Source organism: Ambystoma mexicanum, chromosome 10 (genome assembly GCF_040938575.1).
Source record: "Ambystoma mexicanum isolate Mex_15411 chromosome 10, UKY_AmexF1_1, whole genome shotgun sequence".
Classification (NCBI taxonomy): Eukaryota; Metazoa; Chordata; class Amphibia; order Caudata; family Ambystomatidae; genus Ambystoma; species Ambystoma mexicanum.
The window spans coordinates 429721398-429748154 of NC_090932.1; the positions used below are offsets into that span (position 1 = coordinate 429721398).

The 26757-nt window shown below is 45.4% G+C and overlaps 1 protein-coding gene across 7 annotated transcripts in view; it reads right to left on the minus strand.

The window, feature by feature from the left end:
- PIK3CB (phosphatidylinositol-4,5-bisphosphate 3-kinase catalytic subunit beta) overlaps window positions 1-26757 on the minus strand; it is a 2502085-nt gene that overhangs the window by 1186601 nt on the left and 1288727 nt on the right. The window lies entirely within an intron of this gene.

Below are 26757 nucleotides of genomic sequence, written 5' to 3' on the forward strand. Positions count from 1 at the left end.
ACTTCACCAGAGTTTCAATTCTGGAGGTGGAAAAAAATCATCCTCTCCCTCAAACCCTCGAACTGTCAGGGAGACAAATGTCCAGCCCAACTCATCAAAGATGCCGCAAGACACTGGCACCCTTCATAACTAAGCTAATTAATGCTTTGTTCTCTACTGGCACCATCCCTAGCAACTTAGAGTTCTGGGTACTCCCCCCTCCTCAAAAAACAGACATTAGTTCCTACCATTCCCACCAATTACAAGCCCATCACAACAGTGCCATTTTTACTTAAGATTTTAGACAGGGTCGCCTATCTCCACATACAGGAGTATCTGGAACTTAACCACCTCCTTGGAACACGACAATCAGGCTTCAGGCCTCAACACAGTACCGGAATCGCGCTAATTGATCTCAAGGCCCAAATACACCAGCTCAGAGACAAGGGGGAACGGCCCTACTACTACTTTTAAATCTCTCAGCTCCGTTCGATTTGGTGGACCACAAGGTCCTATACAATCACCTGGATTCAGCAGCTCACTTCTCTCAGGAGGCCATAATCTGGATCCAATCCTTCCTGAGTAACAGGACCATGAGGGTCTTCTCGCCATCAGCAGCAGCAGACCCTATTCCGATCACATGTGGAGTGCCACAGGGTTCCTGTGTCTCACCCTCAATATACAATACATTTACTAAGCCCCTTTTCGATGATCAGATGATACCCCGATTCTCATACCACTTACTGGGTATTATGACAAGGATTTGGCCTTGGTAAATAAAATCCATCTCATCATCCAGGCATGGGTGGCTAGCCACGGTCTATGCCTGAATGATGACAAAACTGAACTTTTTCTGGGAACCACCATCAATCTCAAACCTCTTTTTACATTGATGGCAACACCATCAAAGTTGCTCCATCACGCCACCCTCACCTTTGCCAAACAGATCAACTCCATGGCCTCGGCCTCAGCATACACATGCAAGCTAATTAGAGCAGGTAAACCATTCCTCTCTAAGAACAGCTGCACCTTTCTGGCCTAGGCTTTGATTTTGTCGAAATTGGACTATTTTAATGCCCTATACTTAGGCGCTAATAAGTACATTATCGACAAAAAACAAATTCTCCAGAATAATGCCCTTAGAGCGGCACTAGGCATAGCTAGAAAAGAGCACATCTCTGAGGTAAGAAGACAGAATAAGTGGCTTTCTGCCAACAACAACAATCTGCTCAAAACTGCCTCACTAAACACACAAGTGCCTTAACAATGCTGCACCTCGCTATCTCATGGAAAGAATCAATAGAAAATTCTCCAGTCATCCAACCAGGACTGCAAACACAAACTGCCTAGTGGTACCTAGGTTCAAACTGACCAAAGTTGGAGGGAGCAGTTTCCCAGTTAAAGCTGCTCAGACTTGGAACTCCCTCGCCCCCCTCCCTGAGAGCAGACCAAACTTATCTGAACTTCAGACATAACATCATTAACTAGCTTAGGGAAAATGATCACTAACGTACCCAGCTATTGTCACGATCCCACTCGCCTACCATCCCACACCGCTACATTCGTCTCTGCCTTTATTTTCTTGTATTACCGCTGCAGTTTTGGACTAATCTAATTGCATGTTCCATTCCGGCTTTTGGGTTAAACCAGCAGATGCATTCTGGGACATGTATGCTGACCGAAAGGCAGAGGGCTGAAGGAGGCATACTAAATACATTTTTTTGCAGCAAGCTACTAAGAGCTGCAGAGGGCCTGATTGCATTCACACGTTTCAAGCTACTGCAGGCTAGGCTGCAGAGAGCTGGAGAACACTTGATTAGAAAACCACTGCTGCAGGCTACTGAAGCCAGGGCTGGACTTAATTGAACACAGCTGCCAGAGTCTGCAATCAGCGCCAACCTGCTGGCCTGCTGGCTGGGAGGGCCTTTATAAACTCACTTTGAACAGAAGCAGTTGCCAGTCAACTGCTTCCACTGGGAGTTCGTGCTGGTGCTCCTGTTACCAGTTTTTGACCTTTCCTGGAAATCCTCTTTTAGCCTTTTGATTCCTGTTGCTGTTTGCAGCTCCCTTTCCAGTCTGCTGCTACCTTCTGCCCTGCTCCTCTGGGCTCCCACCTGGTGGCTCTGCCACACTCTGCTGCCTTCCGCCCTGCTCCTCTGTGCTCCCACTTGGCGGCTCTGTCGCACTCTGCTGCCTTCTTCCCTGCTCCTCTGGGCTTCCTCCTGGCGGCTCTGCCTCACTCCGCTGCCTTCCACCTGGCGGCTCTGCCACACTCTGCTGCCTTCCGCCCTGTTCCTCTGGGCTCCCGTCTGACAGCTTTGCCGCACTCCGCTGCCTTCTGCCGTTCTCCTCTGGGCTTCCCTGTCTGGCAGCTATGCCACACTCCTCTGCCTTCTGCCCTGTTCCTCTGGGCTCCTTGCCTTGATTCCTGCCTGTTCCAACTTCTGATATCCTATCCTGTCCTCTACCTGGTTATTTCTTTCAACACTGCTTTCTACTTGTAGACATCTTGGTCCACTGTGGTGTCTCCACTTGAATCCGTTTTACAGTGTGACCCTGGGTTGGTCTCCGTTCAGATCAGATAAGGGAAGACTTCTGTTGCTTTCATCTAGTCCATTGAAGTCGTACCTGCCTCAGTATATGGTCTTTCAGTTTTACCCTTGCACTGAGTACAACAGTTTCCTCGGCACGCCTAAATCATGACGTTGTTGTATGACTGTTAAGAGTAATCTGCTGGTACCTATCCTAAGGGCTTTCCTTAATCCCTGGAAACCCCTTATCATATTCCAGTACACCCTTATTTCTTATCAATCCAAGTTGCCCAGCGTACTTGCTTGTCTTTGCCTTTTCTCTGTCTCCGTTTACAGCCTGCTACTGCAGTTCCTGTGAATACCTGTTTCAATAGCTTGGTATGCACCTTTAATCTATTATATTCTAGCATTGTCTCCGGAATCTCCCTTAATCTACTTGCAAACAGTGAGAGATAGCATCTGCCCTGTACTCTCCGCCTAGACTTGTGACAGCTTTTGTCCTAGTGTCTTCATCCTGTACTGTAAATAGTTACTATTATGCCTAGTAGAGGCTGAACTTCAACCTTGTATATTATGTAATGTTTATTGACTAGTCTGTGTGTATAACTCTCAAATAGCTCACTGATGATACCCTGTCTGCATTGCCCGTCTTTCCCTCTTTTGTAACTGTATAACATTAAACCGAATGTATTCATGTATCCACTGTGCCCGGATACCCCTGGGTCTGGCGCGCATTACAAATAAATAAACAAACTATCCCCTTCGAACACCTTGTTTAGGCCGCAGGTAGCACAAGGCCTAAAAAGCGTGTTTTTCTGGCCCACAGATGACACACTGGCCGGATACGAAAAAGCACGTGCAAACCACAAAGAGAAACACAAGGTGATCCCAACAGTTTGGAGACGGTTGAAAATCTGAAGGGAAGCCGCGGGGCGGTGCTATTTATATCAGACGTCCTATTGGTGTAGCCTGCGGCACCCAAAAAGAATGCTGATAGGACACTTAAGTGTCGTAGTTTTCCATAGGAACGTGCTAAGTTAAAGTTAGTGAGGTTTCCCAGCCTGACGACGGGAAATATTCACAGCATGTGAATCCATGAAAGATCCAATGCTGGAGAAATATAAAAACAGAGCCCTTTTTGGGTACAGTCTATGTAGCCTCTCCTCTGCTCTGCCTTTCCTGGTTGAGGTGGATAGACTGTTGGTAAGGTAATTGTTTGAAACAAGTTGAAGTTGGAGACTACCTTCGGTAAAGAAGAAGATTTTACCCTGAGAGTGACTGTCTTTATAGAATACAGTATGAGGAGGTTTGCAAGAAAGAGCCTGCAACTCGATTACCCTGCAGACTGATGTTATTGCAATATACAAAACGGTTTTTAATGTCGAGAGTCCTAAAGGACATGAGTGTAGGTGCTCAAAGGGAATACATGTTAAAAACTTTAACACAAGATTGAGGTCCCATACATGTACATTGAATGGAACTGGTGAGAATACATAAGTAAGGCCCTTTAAGAATTGGACAATCAAAAGGATCTTAAAATATGAATCCTCTTCCGAGGAGCGCTTGAAAATGGAAAGTGCTACTAGGTAACCTTTAATGGTTCCAATCTGGAGCCCCAGATTGGCTGAATGTAACAGAAAGGAGAGCACCATAGGTGTGTCACATTGAAATTGATCCACATTCTTATCCTTGCACCAGCTGCTGAACGTATTCCAACGGCAACGGTACAAAGATTTAGGTGCTGGCCTTCTGGTAAAATATTCCGAGTCACTGCTGGAAGGTCTGTACTAACTTGCAAAATGTTTATTAACTGCAGCCACAGTTTTCATGGTCTCCCTATTAGAGACTTTCTTTTGTAGTGCCACGTGGATAGGTAAAATCGGGTCTTTCTGTGGATCTTGTTAATGATTCTAATCGGACGTCAGACAAGGACTCTTGCCACTAGCCTAAGACGCAGCGCACGATTAAAATACTTTTACTTTATATCCTAGGAATTCAGATTGAGCTGGCACCCAACCAGTCTCACACCCCCTGTTACAAATACCCCAGGCCACAATGGACCATGAACCAGGCCGGTGGGTGGTAATACAATATTTACTTTGAAAATCCAAATGAAATCACATAAATGTATTATTGGGCAGTAATCACCAATGGGGTGATAATTACACTGTAAAATGATGGAATACACTTATGAGAGGTGTTGTGAGGGATGATAGAATTTTATTTTCCAAGTCTCGTAGAAGAAGGGAACTTGCCACTCTGAGGAGATCTGGGCTAATGCCTTCTCACTGTGTTACGCGTAAGCATGCACTTGTCCTGAGACATATGTTAAATCTCCGAGGATGGATGCTAACTCTTTGTGTCATCAAAATAGGTTGGAGTATTTGTGCAGGGGTAAAGATGGACAGTTTTGGTGCTCAGTGAATAATCTTTTGGGGTAATGCCAAGGGGAGCATGGATTGCCCTTTAGATTCAGCTACTTGGGTATCTTTCTACACTAGTAAATATGCTCTACCTGAGGATTTCAGGGCCATTGATGGTTCTGAACTGGGCTCTCCTGTAAAGGCTTCTTTTGATTGGAATAAGGAGGACATCCTATGGGCGATTGCTCGACTTAAACCATCCAGGGCCCCTGGTCCGGATGGCATCCCCCTTTTGTTCTGAAAGAAGATCCTGGCACCTGGCCCGAGCTTTTAAAAACTATGTTCGACCATATTTTTCTGTCTCATATCGTGCCTGATTCCTGGGTGAAGTCTGTTATTGTACCCATTTACAAAAAGGGGGACAAACTTGATTTGTCTAACTATCGACCCATAGCTTTGACTGATGCAACTAATAAGGTCTTCTCTATTCTTTTGTTAAGAGATCTCAATAGTGTTTTGAGGGAACTTAACCTTCAGAGTCTGTTTCAGGTGGGGTTTCGCGCAGAGTTGGGCACCTCTCTTAATGCTTCTATTCTGTCCCATCTAAGACACTATGTTCATCATACTCAGGTTGGTGAAGTTTTATCTAGCATCATTAGATATGACAAGTGCCTTTGATGGAGTGATGAGATCTAGGGTCTGGCAAAAAATGCTTTATTTGGGCATTTCTCGCAAATTGGTTCAGCCGATTGCTCTTTTGCACACTTAAACCTCTATTTGTGTTCGTGTTCGCCTGTCTGAGGATGGTGCTCTCGCTCCAGAGATACTAACCTTTACAGGCGTGAAACAGGGTTGTAACCCGGCACCTACGCTCTTTAACCTCTACACTTGCGATGCTGAGGGACTGTGGCAGGGTGCCTCCATTGCACCAGCAAGGTTGGGGACTGTTAGGTTGGAGTGGATGGCCCATGCAGACAATTTCATATTGTTTGACAGAACTCTGCGTGGTCTTAAAGCTAAAATGCAGCTTTTCTTCGACTATGCCCAGGAAAACAATCTGTTGCCTAATTCATCTAAGTCTAAGGTCCTTGTTTTTTCTCGTAAAACGAAGGACATACAATATGCTTGGACTATGGGACCTGACAGCGTGCAGCAGGTCAAGACCGTAATCTATCTGGGATATCATATGGATAACAGGGTCAGTATTGTTTACTGGAAATCCATCTTGAATGGTAAAGCTAGGAAACCTGCTGCTCCAATGAAGTTCTTAAAGCCGGGTGTGTGTAAGTTTTCTATGCTTCGCCTGAGGCGTTTGTATCGAGCTAAATTTGAAGCAATCATCCTGTATGGTCCTGACCTCTGCTCCCATAACATGGGGGACTTTTTGAATATTATTCAGGGAAGACTTTGGAAGGATGTTCTTGGCCTTTCGATGACTATTCCAAATGCCATTATTAGACACAAGTTTTGTCTTGCGTCATTAAAGGCAAGGTACGTTTGGAGACAGCTTTCCTTCTTTAGAACAATAATTGTCCTCCTAATAATTCTCTTTATGAGAGTATTAAGGCCGCTATGCTTGATGTCTCTGTTCCTTCATTGAGAGAGTTCAACGTGTATGATGTCCTCTGAGCTGTTGTGCATTGCTGCCTCGGAAGATGATTTGGGTCTATGATCAGGGCATATTAAAAAGCTTCTTTTTAGACTAGGCTGGGCTGGGCTGGGACAGTAGATGGTATCCACTCGTATACAAGCTTTGTGGAATACTCTCAGTTTGTTCATGCAAGGGAATGTCTCCTGTTACATCTCCAGAAATGTCCATGCCCAGTAATACATATGAACTACGTGCGTTTCAGGTTTAACCAACTACCTGTTTTGAGAAAATTAGGCATTGGAGCAGCATGTATACCTTGGCTGATTTGAGGATACCAGAGAAGGAATGTAGGTTCTGTGGCGTTATTGATTCTGGTGAAACTTTAAAACACTTGGTTGTTGCGTGTAGGTTCTTTGATGAGGAACGAATCAGGTTTTTCAGGGATAATATTATTGGTAACTCAGAGGTGTCCAGGAACTTGTTCTGGTGTCGTTTTATGTGGGGCACTGCTGTTTCTTTGGTTTTAGCTTTGAATCTTTTCCTTATATTTCTTGGTTCTGAATTGGATAAGAAAAACTTAGTACTGAAATTTGTTTTCAATCGACTTTTTTTTCTCTTTTTTCTGGGAATTTTATCAACTTTTTTACTTTTATGGAAGTTTTTTTTTCTTATACATATGTTGTGTAAGGTTTCTTGTAAACTGAAAATGCAACAATAAAAAATAAAAAAAAGATGGAATACACTTTGTTTGACGTCCTAATATCACATACACAAAGCACAAATGAATAGGAGCAATACTACATTTCGGGTAGATAGCACCACAGTTAAGATTTCCCCCTGCAATACTCCCTCAAACCCCTATTTGAGTGGATAGAAAGGAGCAGCAATGAGTCAGGTATACTAGGCAGCAAACAGAATTAAATTACAACCTTCCCCCACGAAATGGGATTTAAAAACCTTTGCAATTGCACAAAATGGCACTCGGAATTAGTAAATATTTGTTTTACATGTGTGCTTGAATAAATGAGGTAAATATGAGTATAGCACTATCACAGATGTAAGAACACGAGTAGACTACACGAGTAGACTACAAGCAATGACCTAATAACAAGCATAACATTCAGAAAATCAACTTGAAAGTGAAAAACACAGTGCAGCCAAATCACACACATTGAAATTGCCTTTGCTAATTTAAACGGGTTTAAATGTCAAAACGGTTTGAAAAACTGGTAGAATAGAAAAAAATCAGAATGCGGTTTTTATGCTGAGTAACAGATGCACATCACAGGGATAATATGAACATGAAAAAGTGACTGTAGATTAATGTCAGGATGAGGTTCTCAATGGGAAAGGAAATTCGGTTTTAAAAAGGAAAGCAGTGGACAGAGAAAATTGGTTTTGGAAATAAAAGGACACATTTCACTTAAACTAGATTTTAGTGGCTAGAAAAGAAAAACGCCACACGTGAATAAAAAGGTTAAAGGCATGGTCTAGTAAAACATTTTATTGTCCCTACGGGTCGGCCATGTTTTTTTAAGCCTAAGTGGCTCGATTTTAGAAAACTTTCCTATGGACCTTACCCGAGTTTTCGTCTATTAAATGCACGCGAAAACAAGCACCAGGGAGCCGCCATTTTCTGATAATCCTATCTTTTCCCCCATCGCCCTGGCTGACCTGCTTTTGCGGCACTAAATCAATTCCCCCGCCCCTGAGCCTGTCATCAGCAGACTCGTACCGCCCATTTCCCAACGCCAAAGCACGTCTCATGTCAACGTTCGCTGTGCTTCAGCTAATGACGTGTCGCCATGGAAATGGCAGTACGCCTCTTTCCTCAATAAGTATAAACAGACCGTTTCACAACACACAGCAGCAGATTTTCGATTCCATTCCTCTCTCTGTGTTACTTTCAGTATTCTGTGACTCGTTTCAGTGCTCTGGTCAGCTACCTTCGCTGCTTGTAGCCCGTGTGAACAGATACCAGTACCACCGCTATAAATTATTTTAGTTTGTTTAACACACAATGGCTACAATAATGCCCTACATATACGAGCCCGAGTATACCGAGGAGTAACTACTGGAAAAGGAAGCACGCGAAAACGATGGGGATTCGGATGGCAGTTGGCAGGACGAATCAACAGATGAAGAGCCAGGGCCTAGTCGAATGGACGGCGTCTCCACCTGGTGCACATGCAATCGGTGCAAGCTAATGCCGACCGAGGAGGAGAACTGCTGCTGCCGAGAAAACTCGGGATGCCTGGCCTACATTTCGGAAGGCGAGCCACAACCGCAATGCATCACCGAGCTGCCAGACTTCAGGGCAGCCTGCCTCACACGGGCCGTGTTGAGAATAATGATGGTGCTTATGCACGAACTTCGCGCAACTGTTCGTCCTCGTAATCCGAGTAACCAGTAAGTATACTCTGCTTGTCATGCCACTCCTATTTCATGTTCTTCTACTATATCCAAAATTACATCTACATATCATCGTAACGCATGTAAGTCGTTGAATAGTGTGCATTGTCTAGATAGCATTTGTCCGTGCAGAATGCCATTAGTTACAAGAATTGTCATTGACAACAAACGTTTATTAAACTTATCTTGGTCATTTAAAAACAGTTTGTTTCATTCCTTTTCACAGGTGGTACAGGTTGGTGGCCTATCGTTCCTTTACATGGTGGCTCCACGAGAGGCTTGGGCACCGCGTTCGAAGAGTGATACCCGCCTGTGCCGTTCGTGCCATTAGAGAAACGTTCCCGAGTGACAGCGGTCAGTACAGGGGATTTTCTCTCACTGTGCTGCAACCTGAACTGTACAATGTTTAAAGTCTTGTATTTTTGTGTCATCAAAATAAGATACAAAATAAAACACCACATATATTTTAACAACGGTTGTTTCGATTTTTTAAATGAATCAAGTGGGTCTCCATTCAAGGATGGACGTCAGACATCGGTGCTCCGAATGGGTGAAGGTCTGGTCGCTGTGAAGCAGGGTGGTCACTATCTAAGCTAACATAACATATTCTCGATAATGCATGCACTAACACTTGTTCAAAGTCTTTCAGTGGGTTATGTCTCTATAAAAGTCACACATATGTCTATACTAACAATTACCATTGGATTATACAGGCCTTGGGTCTTGACCACTATAATACACCGGTTGAAGTGTGGGTCTGTGCTCACACAGAATCTCCCGTATGTGGCATTTTTTATTGATAAGCAACGATATGCTATCATTGATTTAAAGACGATATACGATATATTGATATAAAGGCGGTTCGCGCCGGTGGATGCGCGCTGGCATGGGGGGCTGTCAGGGGCGCGAAAGGCCAAGGTGCCAAACTACATGTGCACTTCAAAAGGTGTCCCACGCCAGGGGGCCATCGGTCACATGGCCTCCTCAGACCCGTGTCTCCAGCCAGGCCTCCCCTTGAAGCAGGCCGCCCCCCTGCAATCCACATAAGTGTGTCTCCATTCAGCAGTCTTCCTGTGCCTTATCTGCACACCCCAGGCCCATCCACCCCACCCCCCTGTATCAAAGGCGGTTCGCGCCGGTGGATGCGTGCTGGCATGGGGGGCTGTCAGGGGCGCGAAAGGCCAAGGTGCCAAACTACATGTACACTTCAAAAGGTATTCCACGCCAAGGGGCCATCGGTCACATGGCCTCCTCAGACCCCGTGTCTCCAGCCAGGCCCCCCCCTAAGACCACGACATACATACGTCAATCATTCACAAACACACCCCTGTTTCTAATACTTTATAAACCACTTGATATGTCTCAAGAGAATATCTTTGTGCTTTGCAAGTCAACTCCTGAACGTGTTACCTGGCAACCACTGAGATCTACGCTAATCTGCTCGTAGTCGTGCTATCCGTGAACTTCTGTGACCGCTTAGAGCAAACCCATCAGTGTGCTACCTGTGGCCACCCACCTATTCTCCTGCAACATACTGCTCTGCTTGCTGAATCCAACTGTTTGTTGGTCAAGGTAAGGCCATGTATCCTAGTCATATTTCGCAGATTTTAAAATTTCTATCTATTTGCGAGTTGAGTACACAATAGTGCTAAATTCATTGGTCTCATTGCTATTGACTTGAGTTTCCATAGCTATGCTATCAATAGATCTATTTATTTTCATCTGTGTCTATTGTCATCGAATTGCACCCTTCGGGGGTCCAGTCTATAATGTAAGCATGTTTCCTTCTCGTGCAATACAGAACATCCAAGGGATGAGTCACATGTTCAGTTTTTAGTCACATAATTTATACATTTCTGCAACTTATGCAAATACTAAGCCGCACATAATGAACTGGTATAGTTCCTGCGACCAAAACAAACCTTGCATTGATCATTGTATGATTTTTACTTTTGTATCAAATCTTTATTCTTGAAGATTGTATAATAATGTCGATATTTACTTTTCAGATTTATCAACAATGCCTGCCTGTTCGATTAGCGGTTGCCCTTCGAAGACCCATGCTAAATTTGAAGGTACTACAATGCATGTATTCCCGAAAACTGTTGATCGAATAAGAGAATGGGTCAGACATTGCGGATATCCACTGGATGAGCTGGAAAGTAGAGTCCAACAAGTCTTACAGGACAAGAGGGGTGATCGATACCGCATCTGCAGCCGGCACTTTTCCTTGGACATGTACACAACATCTTGGGTAACAAAGAAGAATAAACGGCGAACGACACGGAAATTGCTCGAAAACGCTATTCCCATTCTATTCGTCCACATTCCGCCACCGGTGAGTCGAGTGTTCGGATTTAGCTTTAGGCCTTGCGGTAGTGTGTAGGTATCCGAACGGATTAATTGATATTGTAGGTGTTCTATCCCTTGTAATAATTTCGATATTGATATGAGTGTATAGTTTTTTGAATAATGACATTTACCAATATATTCTTTTTCGATTTCATAACCCACAAACGCAATGTATATATATGGGAACAGGGAACTGTGCTGTATTGAGCATTTTACAAGTATTCTGTCGCCTTACATGGCTATTGTTAATATTGGCATTTCATTATCAATCATTAATTTACCTTTACAACTTCTTGACTATCCCTTGAATCTGAAGCAAGAACATTCTACATCCTTGACGTGGTCGCAGTTATCAACCACTTCTAGCGCGTATCAGGTAATCTTACTAGGCTAATCCGCTACAGACTTGTTTTATGCATGTCAAGTAATATTTTTATTTTATCGTGTAATCATTTTACCGAATGTTTGGTTAGTGCTTTCCAATTGATATACACCTTAGTTATCGTCCACTGGTGTTTGTTTTCAGTTATAATTAGTACTAATGCAAGTACTGTCTTTCAGGGAGATGCTGAAGCGTCCGCCACATCTACAACATTTCTAGATGTTCTTCAACAGCAGGAGGTATGGATACTGACAGCTCCATCGAGCGTCATCATCAGAGCTGGAATTCTTGTCGTTTGATTTTTCTACACAATGTTTCATTCGTGGTTAGCCGTTGATATGTACCTGTGCTGTCGACCCCAGGTTTGTGTTATGTTTTCACTATTGTAATCCTCACTAATGAAAGTACTATGTTTCAGGCAGTTGATGGAGCGTCAACCCCTGCACTTGATGCAGAGCCTGACATTCAAGTAAATCCAGGGGAAGTGGAAGCGGGACCATGCGTATACGAATCGGCGCAACAGCTTTCGAAAGTGCGCACTACATTTGCAACATCCATAGATATTCTTCAGCAGCACGAGGTATGGATAATGACAGCTCCATCATGCGTGATCATATAACGTGATTCCATTTGCTATACTTTCTTCCCTATTAACGCAAGTGCTGTGTTTCAGGGAGACGACGAAGCTTCCACTACAATCACAAATTCCAATTTAGATGATGCAGATGTAAATAAATCGGAGAAATAAGTCGATGAAATGTGATCATATTTAGATTTTCCTTGATTCTTTTGGACAATGCATCATTTGTGGTTATCTCTTTGTATGTACCTGTGCGTTCGACCCTAAGTGTGTGTTATGTTTCCAATATTGAAAACCATACTAATCCAAGTACTGTGTTTCAGGGAGACGACGGAGCTTCCACCACAATCACAACATCTCATTTAGATGATGCAGATGTAAAGGAATCGTTGAAATCAGTCGATGAAATGTGATCATATTTGGATTTTCCTTGATTCTTTTGGACAATGCATCATTTGTGGTTGTCTCTTTGTATGTACCTGTGCGTTCGACCCTAAGTGTGTGTTATGTTTCCAATATTGAAAACCATACTAATCCAAGTACTGTGTTTCAGGGAGACGACGGAGCTTCCACCACAATCACAACATCTCATTTAGATGATGCAGATGTAAAGGAATCGTTGAAATCAGTCGATGAAATGTGATCATATTTGGATTTTCCTTGATTCTTTTGGACAATGCATCATTTGTGGTTATCTCTTTATATGTACCTGTGCCGTCGACCGCAAGTGTGTGTTGTGTTTCCAATATTGAAAAGCATACTAATGCAAGTACTGTGTTTCAGGGAGATGCGGATGCCTCCTCTTCAATACAATCATTCATGGCAGTCCATGCAGAGCCAGAGTTATGGATACTGACAGTTCCATCGAAATAGATCATCACTGGTCGAATACATGTCGTTTGATTGTTGCACATAATGTTTAAATCGTGTTTGGCTATGGAGATGTACCTGTGTGTTCGTCCTCACGTGTGTTTTATGCTAACAATATTTTGATACATAGTAATGAAAGAATTATGTTTCAGGGAGACGATGGAGCCTCATTCCGTGCTGTCTATGCGGATACAGAAAATATAGTCGTTGCAGCACAAGAGGAAGGGAGGACATGCGGAAACGAATCGGAGCTACAGCGTGCAGATGTTGAAGGTCGAGTCAAAAAAGTTGCAAAGAAAAAAAAACAAAAAAAGGTTAGTTACAAACAGTTCATAACTTGAAAAAAATGTTTGTGCTGGGGACTATTTTATGTTTTTTTCCAGTCAATTCTACTACACTCAATCTTGTGTTTAAACTGAACATCCCTTTTCCAATCTCTCCTGCAGTTACCCGTGGGTGTCAGAACTATACACACACAGACAGTGAAGCGAATGAGAGATGTGGCTTGCCAGACCGTATACACTATGGAGGAACTATTAATTGAGGCGAGGCATGTTCAGGCTCGAGATGCTCATGTCCAATGGCCAGAACATGAATTAACTGTGTTTGGAGACTACAGCAAAGTTGCATTGGACCATAGCTACAGTGCGACTGCACCACCACAAGAAGATGTTATTGAATGTATTGAAGATAGCTCTGAAGTAGTTGCAGATCAATTTACACAATCTACACCAGCCAAAAATTTGCCACCAAAAAACTTGTCGACATTGTTGTGTTCTCCCATCAATGTTGAAGTAATAGATGTCGAAATGACAGAGAATGAACCAGCTGCAGCATCCATAGAGGCATCAGAACTTGATATCAGCGATATTACTTTCCAATGTGTTGAAATCCCACAACTTCACAGGCCGAAACAACGTTGACGCAGGATGACAGTCTAATGAAAGAGAGCAAATACATTGTATTCGACAGTTGTTTGATGGAAATTATAAGTATGCTGAATTGTGTGCATTCCATTAGAGGGAAAGTATGTGGGAAGCCATTGATTAATGTGACTCGTCAAATAAAAGGCAGTAACGTCAAAATAAATGCCGCCTGTAGATTAAATCATAGGTTCTCATGGTCTGCACAACCGATGCTGGGGAAACTGCCAGCAGGCAATCTACTGTGTGCAGCTGCATCACTTTTTAGTGGCTCCAGTTTTAGAAAGTTAGAGGCTTTCTTTCAGTTTGTGGGACTCCATTCCATTTCTAAAGCGCTGTACTACATATACCAATGTGATTATCTGTTTCCGGCCATTGGTGATGCTTGGAAAATTGAACAATTGTCTCTAGCAAGTACATTTGAAGGCAAACGATTCAGGCTAGCCGGCGATGGACAGTGCGACAGCCCTGGATTTTCTGCCAAGTACTGCACCTACCACTTTCAGGACATGGATAGTAAGAAAATTGTGAGTTCGGTGGTCGTGCAGGTAACACAATGTATATCGTTGGTGGCCATGGAGAAACTAGGATTTATAAAATCAGTGGAATATCTACAATCGAGGGGAATGCACATCGACCTCATAGCCACGGATAGACACGTTTCAATTGCCAAGACAATGAGAGAGCAGGTACCACATATTAAACATCAATTTGACGTATGGCATCTTGGTAAATCAATCAATAAGAAAATCTCGGCTGCAGGGAAAAAAAAAAGGTTTTGAAAGTATTTTGCAGTGGTCACATTCAATCACCAACCATCTCTGGTGGAGCTCAAAAACTTGTGAGGGGTCAGTGGAAATACTACTTGAAAAATGGCGGTCACTGATGCACCACTGTACCAACGTTCACCGCTGGACAGCAAATGAACATTTCCACCAATGTGAACATGGCCCTTTGTCGCCAGTGGAGGCATGGAAGAAGTAGTGGTTGATTCCATCTTCACCGACACACAAAGCCATTGAGAAGATTGTTTTCGACAAAACTCTATCAAGAGATTTGAGAGGACTGACAGAATTCTGTCACACAGGAGATTTGGAGGTGTTCCACAATATGTGCCTAAAGTACAGGCCAAAGCGCTTGCATTTTAGCTTTCGGGGCATGAAACATCACACTCTACTAGCGGTCTTGGCCCATAACAGCAATGTCGGACGTGAACAATCTAAGACTAGGGGTAAAGTAAGGATGCCTCGCTACACTAAGGTGTTTTCAAAACGAAGTAAGCAATGGGTGATCAAACCAGTCTATGATGAAATGCAGTTCGACTTTGTGAAAAGCCTTATTGTTGCTGTGTTAGAGAAGCACAGATATGGCATTTTTGACGTTTCTGTGCAGAGCAGTGATCCATTGCCACTGAAAATTGCGACGGTGCCATGCCCACCCGGAGCACAGCTGATTGTGAAGTACAAATCCTGGTTTAAATAATTGCAATACTTTTGTCTTTTTGTAAATAAATGTTATTGTACAGTGTACCTGTAAACCTAACCCCTACCTTCACCATCATGGGTGGCGAACAAGCTGGGTGTCATCTTTGAATTCTCTCTATTCACCTCACATATGTGCATGTATATATTTTTCTCATGTCTCATCTCATGTAAATGTAAATGCTGCACACTGTTAACGGAGGGTAGGCTTGCGTATTGCAAATAATAAAACAAACAAACAATAAATCTCACTTTTAACTCGACTCCTGTGGTACTTAATACTTTCCCTGACCTTCCGCAAAAAAATAAATGTCTCAATTTGGGCTGCAAAGCTCGCAGACAACGCAGACAAAATTGGGGCACTTAGAACGCGCCAGCCAAGCGGGCCGTGGCATTTGGGAGAGAAGCCAGTTCCCATTTGCACATTGAGGCGCACTAAATAGACGGATTCTAAACTTCAAGTTCTCACAGATGCCTATACTACGTGATGTTGCAAATAAAGAATGCGAAGGACAGCGCCCAGATGAGGCCCACAAGTCGCACTGGAAGTATAAGGGTCTATTGTTTTTTGACCTTGAGACAGGGACCATGCTGAAAGAACTACATTTGAAGGGGGTGCGCAATAACGTAAGGGACGATAAGGCAGAACATTCTGAAACTAGACCGAGTTTCATTTTAGTTCAGTATACGAAAAATCGTTGTCAAGAGCAGACTGCATTACGAAGAGACATAATGGAAATTTCAAATATAATGTAAGTAAATCTTTACACGCTTTTATACCAGAGTGAAGATTTAATGAATGGATGCATGAATAATTGAATGAATGAAGAGCTAGGAAAAGTAAGTAAAACGTGTTCGTAGTTGGCACATGGGCATGCAGGTCCACTGGTCTCACCGATCTCGGTCCTTGGCCCAGCCACTTTTCCCTGCACTGCCTACCTGCACTACGGGACTGTCTCTGTATCCCTCAGCCCCTTCTCCCGGCATTTACCTTGCACTTGCCACCAGCTGGCCCTATTATTTAATTTGTATTCAACTAACCATGTACAGCCCTTCCCCATGCGCGATCAGAAAGACACCTAGCCTAGTAGGATCGTTCTCTGTCTGCCCTTGTTCCCCACCTGCCTCGTCACGCCTAGAAACACTTGAGTATAGGCGCGTTACAAATGCCATATCATATCATTCCTCACGCATGTAGACTAACTGTCGTTTATCATTGTGTGTTGGCCTCGATTTATCTCGTTACTTTTCGCATTGATTTTTAGAGACAAACATACTCCATTGAACTATCCTTGCAAGCAAATAGTTTCTGATCGGCCGTAATAAATGAAATGAGTAATAATGAAGTTCGGCTAGCGAGACTAATTATAATTTTTTTGTTTTCATAACAGGTATTTGATCCCATTCTGCCACTGCCATCTATTTGAGAAACCCGGCGGATGGATTCTTCAGCAGACACCTGCAGCTTCGTGTCAACAACTGGAGCACGATCACCATATTATGGGATGATCGCCAAGGGCCCACATGCCCTTACGCTGTACTAGTGGCTAGAAGGAACATATCAACCTTTACGCTGGCCTAGTGCCTACTTGATGGAACAGCCGTGTGGTTCACCGTGCTTCCAAAGTGAATCTTTTTACGAAAATGAACGCCCTGTGTACCATAAAGGAACAGCGCGTGACTCAAGATGAAACGGAACAGTTATTGCGGATACAGATAAAAGAAAATAAATGGCTTTCGGAGTTCATATGGCAATTGCTGAATATTCTATAAACATTTAATGTCAAATAAATGTACTTTACCAAATGTACCGTGTTGCTGTTTCATTTTAAAGTACAGTTTCATATTCCGAATTGTGGCGCGCTGTGTTGTGAGTTGATCTGTGTTGGTTTCCGGGTTCTGTGTGGAGTCGTGCAGAAGACGACTGGGCGCGTTTGCCTACGCAGCACAGTAACGTCACGGAGAGAGGCGGGGAATATGAATGTTTTGATAATGTCAGGCTCAGGGGCGGGGGAATTGATTTAGTGCCGCAAAAGCAGGTCAGCCAGGGCGATCGGGGACAAGATAGGATTATCAGAAAATGGCAGCTCCCTGGTGCTTGTTTTCGCGTGCGTTTAATGGACGAAAACTCGGGTAAGGTCCATAGGAACGTTTTCTAAAATCGAGCCACTTAGGCTTAAAAAAACATGGCCGACCCGTAGTGACAATAAAAATGTTTACTAGACCATGCCTTTAAGCTGCAGTTTTAACCCCTTCACGCAGTGTGCCTCTTGTAAGGAGAATTAATTTATTTAATCGAAATAGTACTAAGGACTTACACAAGGACAGAAATGAGTTGAAAAAATGGCGCTAAGACTTGGAGATAAAGGACAGGATGCACAGAGGATTCTGATAGTTTTTAGGATTTATGCTAAGGCAGTTATGGGATTCCTATCGGATAGGACCTAATACAAGGTAACAGAGCAAAGGATGCAGTTTGTGGTTGCTGGGGAAGGGAAATACTCACAACAAGCACTTGATTGCAGTATTTTGGATAGCGGACCAAGTTTCTGGACAGCGAGGCAATATTTGGTCACTGGTCACAGCAGCGTGCTCTCCTGGAAAAAAAACAGCTGGGCAAAGGTCTGGTCACAGCACAATCACCTAAGCTTGATAGAGCGGGTAGCAGGGCAAGCAGGCAGCACTGGATAATCCCAATGAGGATTCAGCCACCTTTCCCCTTTCTCCCTGTTAGGGAGAATTCTCTTTTTAGGCTGAATTTCCCTACCTAGTGAGTCCCCCAGCAGCTTTGCTGGATTTCTGGGGTTTCTTTTTTTCTCCTGCCAAGAGTGAGACTCTTTTACCCTCACTCTTGGACATGTTGAAGTGTGTTTTCTTGGTTAAACCTTGTGTTGAATGGGCTATGGGGTCTTTTACTCCATAGGGCCTCATGTATTTTTGTGATGTGGGTTACACAGCACCCTCTGTGCCGTGACCCAGGGGTGTCCTAGGGACTCCCCAACATAGACTCCATACCCTGGGACTGACTACTGTCTCCCAGGGCATGTAAAGTCACCAAAGACTTTGCTACTCTTGAATCCTGAACAGAACCAGTACAAACCATCATATTGTGGACGTACTGGCTGGGGCAATTCGATTGCCCCAGGGTCTGTTAGTCGAGGGGGCACGTCTCCGTCCCCCCTGATCGAGTTTTGGCTGGTGGCAGTGGAAACTACGTTTTATATTCAACCGCGAATATTTTCCTATGGGATTTCCCATTGTTTTAGGCTAACACATTTAATTATTTATTTACGGTAGCCTTAAACATACCGCCGGTTTATATATTTATTATTATAACTCCGGTTGGGACTTTTTGCCAAAACTTGATTCTAAAATGGCGTTGGCATTCGCCTCTGTAACTCTGACCCAAAGTGGAGCCCTTTGTTCCACTTTTGGCGGGCTTCTCCACAGAAGCCCTCCAAAGTGGTGCCACTCTGTCTGGGGTACTTAGGAGGGGTGGAGGGGGGTTTAGGCACCCTGGACTGAGTTACCTTGGTAACTCAAGTCGCACTCCGTCCTGATTGGCCCAAGTGGTGAGCCGGCCGGCTCACCACTTAGCATGTTTGAGTGACAGCTAGGCTGGGTGAATGGGGGTTTGCTGCATAAAAGCAGGGCTTTGGGGACTGGAACTTTAGAAGTCGCCACAGGACCAAGAATCCGACGAGGGAAGAGCTGAGCCGACCTGCTTCGACGACACCGCCCGGTGGAGCCCTGCTGAACCGTCTCACCACTTTTCCCGACGACCGAGGAGAACTCTTAACGGAGTGGCTCCTTCCCTTGACTGGTGGGGACAACCAGTTTTCGCCTTCTTTTCGCTTCTCGAGGTATCTCGTGGCCGCCTTGCCAGTGCCAAGCACCCCGGCAACCGGAACCCCACCACTTTTACCCCAACCACGAAAGTCGGTACAACCCTTTGACCGGAGGACTCCGCGGCTGGTTTCTTCCCGGGCAGTGCAACGACCTTCTTCTTCTGCTCTTCTGCGAGAACTTCTTCTCCCCTGACCGACGTCGAGCCTTGCTGCCACTGCCTGGAACAACTGCCACCGCTGGAGGATCCTTTCCGCTTAAGGTACCGTGTTCCGCCTGGCTTCCCTTGCCACCGACTGTACGGGGTAGATTTAGCCCCCGGCTTTCGAACCTGGGAGTGCCTGGAATACCCTGGCTAAACTTCTAAGCCACTCTAAACTCTTTCTAACTCTTTGCAAGACTTTGAATCCCTAATAACAGTGTGATCTTGGGCACATTTTCCCTCCGGCTACTCTAAGAGTGGGCCCTGCCTAGTGACTTTTGCTCACCTGTGACTTTGTGCTTCTTTGAGCCTATTGCAAGTGTTCTGGACCTTAGAGTGGTGTGTTTAACCCATTTCTGTTTCTTTTTATCCCTTCCTTGAACCTACTAGAGTGTCATCTAACGTTAAGCGCTCACCTCTGTTTTAATTATGTGGGGTTAACTTAGAGTTGTCTAGATAGGAGTAAGGGTTGAAACTGCTTTCCTTATAACTGTGTTTAAGTGTTTTTACTATACTTTGCTAGAGTGTTTTCAACTTATGTGTTCTTAAAAAAATAAATAACTATATACTTTTGAAACCAAGCTCTGGTCAGTGTTTGCTTGTGCTATTGTGTCTGAGTACATATTGTGTATACTTTGCATACTGCCTAACTCTTCTTGAGGGGAGTCTGACTGCTCAGCCACAGCTACCAGGTAAATCTGGGTGGTGCAGACTGCTACCAAGTGGGTTTACTGCTATACCTGTAGTCTTAAATCTTTTGCAGTGTTCCCCAAGGGAACTGCACAGGTTTCTGCCTAACACTCCCCGGGTTATTGGGATTTTTAGTGGGGTTTTTCTGGATCAATGGTCCTGCCTGGATAGGATCAGTTATGCTCTGGCCTGGCAGAGGAATCTGGAATCTTACAGAGTGAATATGGAATATCTGGATGTGCAGGAGCTGGAAAATTCAGAAGAGAGCGCGTCCGTTGTCTCTGTGAGCCTCAACATTTTAGAAGGTGGGTGACATCACATGATTTACTCTGGGGGGCAGACTTAAGCTAGACCTACCTCTAAGAATCAGATAGGTCAGCCTATGTATGTCGCCTCCTCCCTAGAAGCAAATTGGACTGAAGGACGGGACTCAGTTTTATGAGGTGTGTTTTTATGAGGTACAGAGCCATCCCACAGTCACTTTTGCCAAAATCAGTTATGACACAAAAATGCACCTTTTTACAGTTGTGGAACTTTTGAAAATCACATAGGAAGTTTACAAATTTCACACAGAGCATGACATTCCAACTCCCAAGTTTATACGGTATCATTTAGCCCTTCTAATAATCTTTCGCAATTTTTGGTGGGAAATATTTCACTTAAAATTCTACAATTTATATATGTGTAACTATTATCACAGAGCATGTTTGCATTCAATTTCAAAGCTATACCATGTACACTTTCCATGAATTACATTTTTCTGCCGTTTGCGTCCCATACATGCTAGGGAAAGCCACAAATCTCGTTTTAATGCCGCAAAAATTACATTTAACCCCTGAAGTGACAAGGGCGAGGTATCAGGTCCTTGGAATTGCATACGCAGTGCCAAGGACGAGATAGCTCGACCTTTTTGGCACCTTGTTTTGTGTGACCCTGGGGTGAGGGGGGAGAGGGCCATCAAAAATTGTGGGACAGGCCCCCCAGTGGGTGGGTCAGTAAGGGTTGGGCACCCTGGGGCCAGATTGACACACCAATGTGCCCCTCGGCGCCAAGGGGAGCTGGGTTACCAAAGGAAAAAAAGGGAAAATGGTGAAACGTATTTTAGGAGGGGCTGTGGGGCACCCCAAAGGGACAGGGAATTTTCTAATGGAATGGGGCGTTGACCTCCCCACCCCCCACCCGCAATGGAGTGGGTGCCATGTCATGCAGCCCTCCCTGGGACCAGATATCTGCTCCTAGGAAGGGACGCCTGAGACCAGGGAGGAGTGCAGGACAGCCCCCCCCTTATCTGCCCCCAGGGAGGGCTACATTTTGCTGGTGTGACCATAGGTAACATGTTTTTTGTTTTGTTTATAGATTTTTCTACGCGAGCAGCTGCAACGTTATGCGAGCATTGTTTTTATTATTCTATGGTTAGGGCCCACTGTCAGTGGGGTGGGCGAGACTGGGGCTGTATTGTTGGCGGTGTGGGTGGGAATGGCCCGTCTGGGCAGATATGTTGGTGGACTGGGACACAATTGCAGGGGCAGGCCACAAATTGCCCCCAGATCATTGGTGTATTCCTGGGAGCAGATCCCTCCCATGTGGGTTGGCCGTCTGCAAGCCCAGGATCCACCTCTGGCTGTGCTTCGTTACAGATGTCACCTCCGGGGAGGAATGGGATCTGCTGGGGCTCCCTGGAGCTGCTGCTGTGCTTAGGGGAGGGTACACCCACATGGTACATGGATGTCCAAGGCCAGGGACATCACCTCCAACTGTCCTGGAGTTGCGGCTGGGCTGGATTACAGCTTTTCCCTTCGGGGAGGTATTGGCACACTGCCAAGACTCCTTGGTGGGGAGAAGCTGTAACGCAGGGCAGCCAGGGCTCCAGCAAAGTCGGCGGTAATATCCCTGGCCTTGGGCACCCTTCTCCCATGTGGGTCTTTGCCGGGGGTTCTGGGTAATAAATTCTGGGGCGATTTGTGTAAGTCAGACCTCTGTGGATTCCCACGGGTCTCCTCTTTTGGGACATGCATTGGGTTCCCCGTTTTCCTTGCTGGCTTCGACACCCTATGCCCAAATCTGTAGGTTGTCCACATGAACAAAATGGGCAATGGTGAAAGGCTTGTGGTTACGAGTGGGTTACCCTTTTCCTTTTGCGCCCCTGGTAGGTGCACCCACACATGTGGGGTACCGTTGTCATCGGGACACGTGTGGGGATGCGGGAAGGTAGGCCATGTGTTGGCGGTGAGTTTCGGTGGGTGGCCAGAGCGAAATGTCTGAGAATTGTCTTCATTTCCAGCCAATTTCAGAGACATTTCCCTGTGTCCACTCACCAAAACACATAGTAGAGAACCGCCCTCCTCACATCTAGTGTACAGAGTTTGACCGCAGCTGAGCTTGTTGGCTTCTGGAAGAAGGCCGGGAGCTCGATGGACTGGTGTACGTGAAACTTGGAAATGAATTTAGGTGAGAACCTAGGGTGCGTCCGTAAAACCAATTTGTCTTTATGAATGATAAAGAAAGGGTCCTGCGCTGACAAGGCTTGGAGTTCGCCGACTCTTCTTATGGTGGTAATTGTCACTAAGAAGGCAGTTTTATAGGGAATGTGTCTAAGAGTAGCCTGATGCAAAGGCTCGAAAGGGGGTCCTATGAGTTTTGCTAGTACTACATTTAGATCCCAACCAGGCGGGGGATTAGAGACCGGAGGGTGTAGTCTCTTTATTCCTTCAATTAATGCCTTAATGACTGGCACTTTCCATCATGAAATCTTACTTTGAGAGGTGGTGTATGCTGATAAAGCTGCTAGGTAGACTTTAAGAGAATTAAAGACCAACCCTGAATCCAACAGGTGGAGCATGTAAGTAAGAATGTGTGATGGAGTACACTCTAAGGGGTTTATCTGCCTAGATTGACACCAAATGACAAATGTCTTCCACTTGTGGAAATAGCTGTGTCTGGTGTTTGGCTTCCGTGCTTCTTTCAGGATGTCCATACACTGTTGTGGAAGATTAAGGTGTCCGAACTCTATGATTTCCGGAGCCATGCTGCCAGGTTCAAAGAGTGAGGTTGTGGATGTATTGTTGACCCCCGTGTTGAGTCAACAGGTTGACTTGGTACGGGAGTTTGATGGGGGTCGCACATCGCCAGTTTGCGCAGATGTGGATACCATGGTTGTCTCACCCACAAGGAGCAACTAGGATGAGTGGCATCCGTTCCCTGTGTATCTTGTTCACTACCCTGCTGATTAATGGAGTAAGGGGGAAAAGCATAAGCAAATCTCCCTGACCAATTCATCCATAGGGCTTTCCCCTTCTAGTCTGGTAGGAGGAATCTGGATGTGAAGCCTGGGCATTGCTTGTTCTCTCTTGTAGCAAACCAGTCTAGAGAGGGGTAGCCCCAAAGAGAGAAGATGTGGTCTACTACGTCTGCATGCAGTTTCCACTTGTGCTCTCTTGGCAGAGGCTCTCTGCTGAGAGAGTCCGCTAGAGTGTGGAGTACCCCTGGAACATGTTGGGAGGATAGGGACATCCCTCATCGGAGTGCCCACTTCCATATTTTCTGCGCCAGCTTGTACAGATTTGGAGATTATGTACCTCCCCGTTTGGTGACATAGAACATAGTGGTAGTGCTGTCTGTTAGGAATTGTACTGATTGATTTGTCAGATGTTCTTCGAAGGTTGTAGTGCCTTGAGGATTGCCAATAACTCTAGTATGTTTATGTGCCTTTGTGCGGTCTTTTGTGACCACAGACTGTGTGCTGTGTGGTGAAGGTAGTGGGCCCCCCACCCGGAAAGTGACGCGTCTGTTGTGACGATCGCCTGCGCTTCCGGTTCGTGGAAAGGTTTCCCCTTTGCAGATTCTCCCATGACCACCAGTGTAAGTTTTGAACGAGTGTTGGCGAAACAACCACTAGATCGTCCCACTGAGCACTTGCCTGAGACCATTGTTTCGCCAAACACTCCTGCATTGGTCGCGTGCAAAGGCATGCGTGGGAGACCAGGTAAATGCACAATGCCATCATACCTAGCAGACGCATAGCTTTGCGTACGCTTATCCGCAGACCGGCTTGATACTGGGGTATTTGCCGAAGCATGTTTTGTACTCTTTCCATGGATGGGAAGGCTAAGCCTGTTTTTGTATGTAATACAGCTCTTAGGACCCATTTCGATGTGTTTGGTACCAGACTGGACCTTTTCTCGTTTATTGAGAAGCCCAATTGGAAGAGAAGGTCTATAATTCTTTGCGTGTTTAGCTTGCAAAGATTGTAAGTTTCTCCCGTGATCAGCCAGTCGTCCAGGTAAGGGCACACTGGGATCGACTCCCTTCGTAGGTGCGCGGACACCACCGCCAGTACCTTGTGAACACCCTTGGAGCTGAGTCTATCCCAAAGGGCAGCACCTTGAACTGGTAGTGTTGGTCTGCTACTTTGACCCGCAAGAATCTTCTGTGCGCTGGGAACATTGAAATATGAAAGTAAGCATCTTTCATGTCCAATGTTGCCATGTAATCCCCCCGTTTTAACAGAGGGATTACTTCTTGTAGCATTGTCATACGAAATTTTTGTGGCTTTACAAACTTGTTTGCAGGGCGCAGGTCTAGTACCGGGCGCATGTTCAGATCTTCCTTTGGAACAAGGAAGTAAGTTGAATAAATACCCTTGTTTACCTCGTTGTATGGCACGACTTCGATGGCGTCTTTGGAGCCTTGACTTCCTCCAGCATGATGAGTTCTTCCTGTGATGTTTTTTTCTGGCGCGGTGGGAGGTTAGATGGCCTTCCCTGGTGTTCTATACAGTAACCTTCTGTCACCGTCGACAGCACCCCCTTGCCTGATGTTATACCCTCCCATACGTGGGTAAAAAAGATATTCGACTCCCGACTGGGGAGGCATGAGAGGGGACCTGTAGCAGGGTGTCATTGCTTGGAGGGAGTCATGCCACCTCTGGTGGGAGAACCTCTCCCTCTTCCGTGAGCCCTGTGCTGACCTCTGGGGTAACCCTGTGTAGCCTGTTGGTTGGTGTTCCGTGAGGAACCTTGGCTCTGATTATATCCGGTGCCTCTTTGTGAATTTTGACCCCCTAAAGCGACGAAAATGATTGCCACCTCTTTGGCCTGGTTGTTCGTCAGTTGGCCAAGGCTTTTTAGTGTCTCATTCTTCCTTGGCGGACTTTAGAGCGTCCTCAACTGCTTTACCAAACACATTCTGCTCAACAGGCATGTTGAGTAAGGTAGCTTGAGTTTCCAATTTAAACCCCGACTGTCTAAGCCAGGCGTTTTAAAATTGTGGCTTCCGCGACCATGTGGCCAATGTTATCCGCTGCGTCAAAGTTGTTTTTCAGAAGAACGCCAGCTGTAGCTCTGCCTTCGGCAGCCAGAATGGAGAGTTTGGATTTAAGTGGCTCTGGTGCCGACTCTGCCAGGGCCGTCACCTCATCCCATTTGGTGCAGTCGTAACTGGACAGTAAGGTGGAATTATTTGCTATCCGCGCTTGGTATGCCGTGGATGACACCATCTTTCTACCCATGGCATACAGTTGTTTGCTTTCTTTGTCCGGAGAAGCTTTGGAGGATGCCAAGGGGGATCAGCTCTCTTCCTGGTAGTGGTGAGTCTGGCCGAAGTTGTCCCCTTATATATAAAGGGTTGGAAGGCTCTGGGTGGAAGAGCTTCTCAATTCTGGGGTTTACTGCCATGGTTTCATCAGGCCTTTCTAAGGAAGGCTGAATCCTTCTTTGGACTGACTTAAGCAGGGGAATAAATTTGGCTGCAGGTTTCTTGTCGCCCAAGATATTTTCTGCAAAATCTTTTTCTTGTTGGATCTCTTGCGTTTCGATCCAAAATGCTCTGCAGCCCTTAGGAGTATATCATTGAACAGGGGTTGGTTGTCCACAGGGGAGTTGGGTAAAGGAGGGTCTTGCGGGATCAGAGAGTCCATTGCAAAAACTACTGACTCTGTGTCATCTTGATCCTGATCGATTCCCCCCCAGCATCGTACTCACCGACGTTGTCATAATAAGGGTCATCCTCATCCATGTATACATCACCCCCTGCATCCAGGTCGTACAGGGCCGAGGGGAGGCGGGGAGTTTTGGGGACTGGCTCCACAGACAGTTCCACTGGGGGAAAAGATATTTTCTTAGCCGGTTGCACCGGTATTTGGGACTGAGAGGCTGTGTCTCTTGTGTTTGAGCTAGATGCCTGGGTAGTGGAAGGCGTGTTGGCAAGATTTTTGAGAACATGTTCATTGAAAAAATTAGCCAAACAAGTCATACGACTCATGACTATCAATATCCTTTGTGGACTATGAGGCGGAACTGGGGATAGCCCCTGGGTAGGCTGGAGTAGAAGTAGGGGTCGAGGTGGGTGTTACGCTCACCTGGTCTCTGCGGGGACATTGGGGCACGGTTGGAGCCCTCCCTGGATTCAGCTCCCCGGGATCGGTTCTCTCCCCCAGCTGCTGCCAAGTACACTGCTCTGGATGCTGGTACTGGCCCTGCGAGAACACGAGAGGCAATGAGAAGGGTGTGGAGGTATCGTGACTCCCCACAGACCTTTGGTGACAAAATGAGGTAAGCG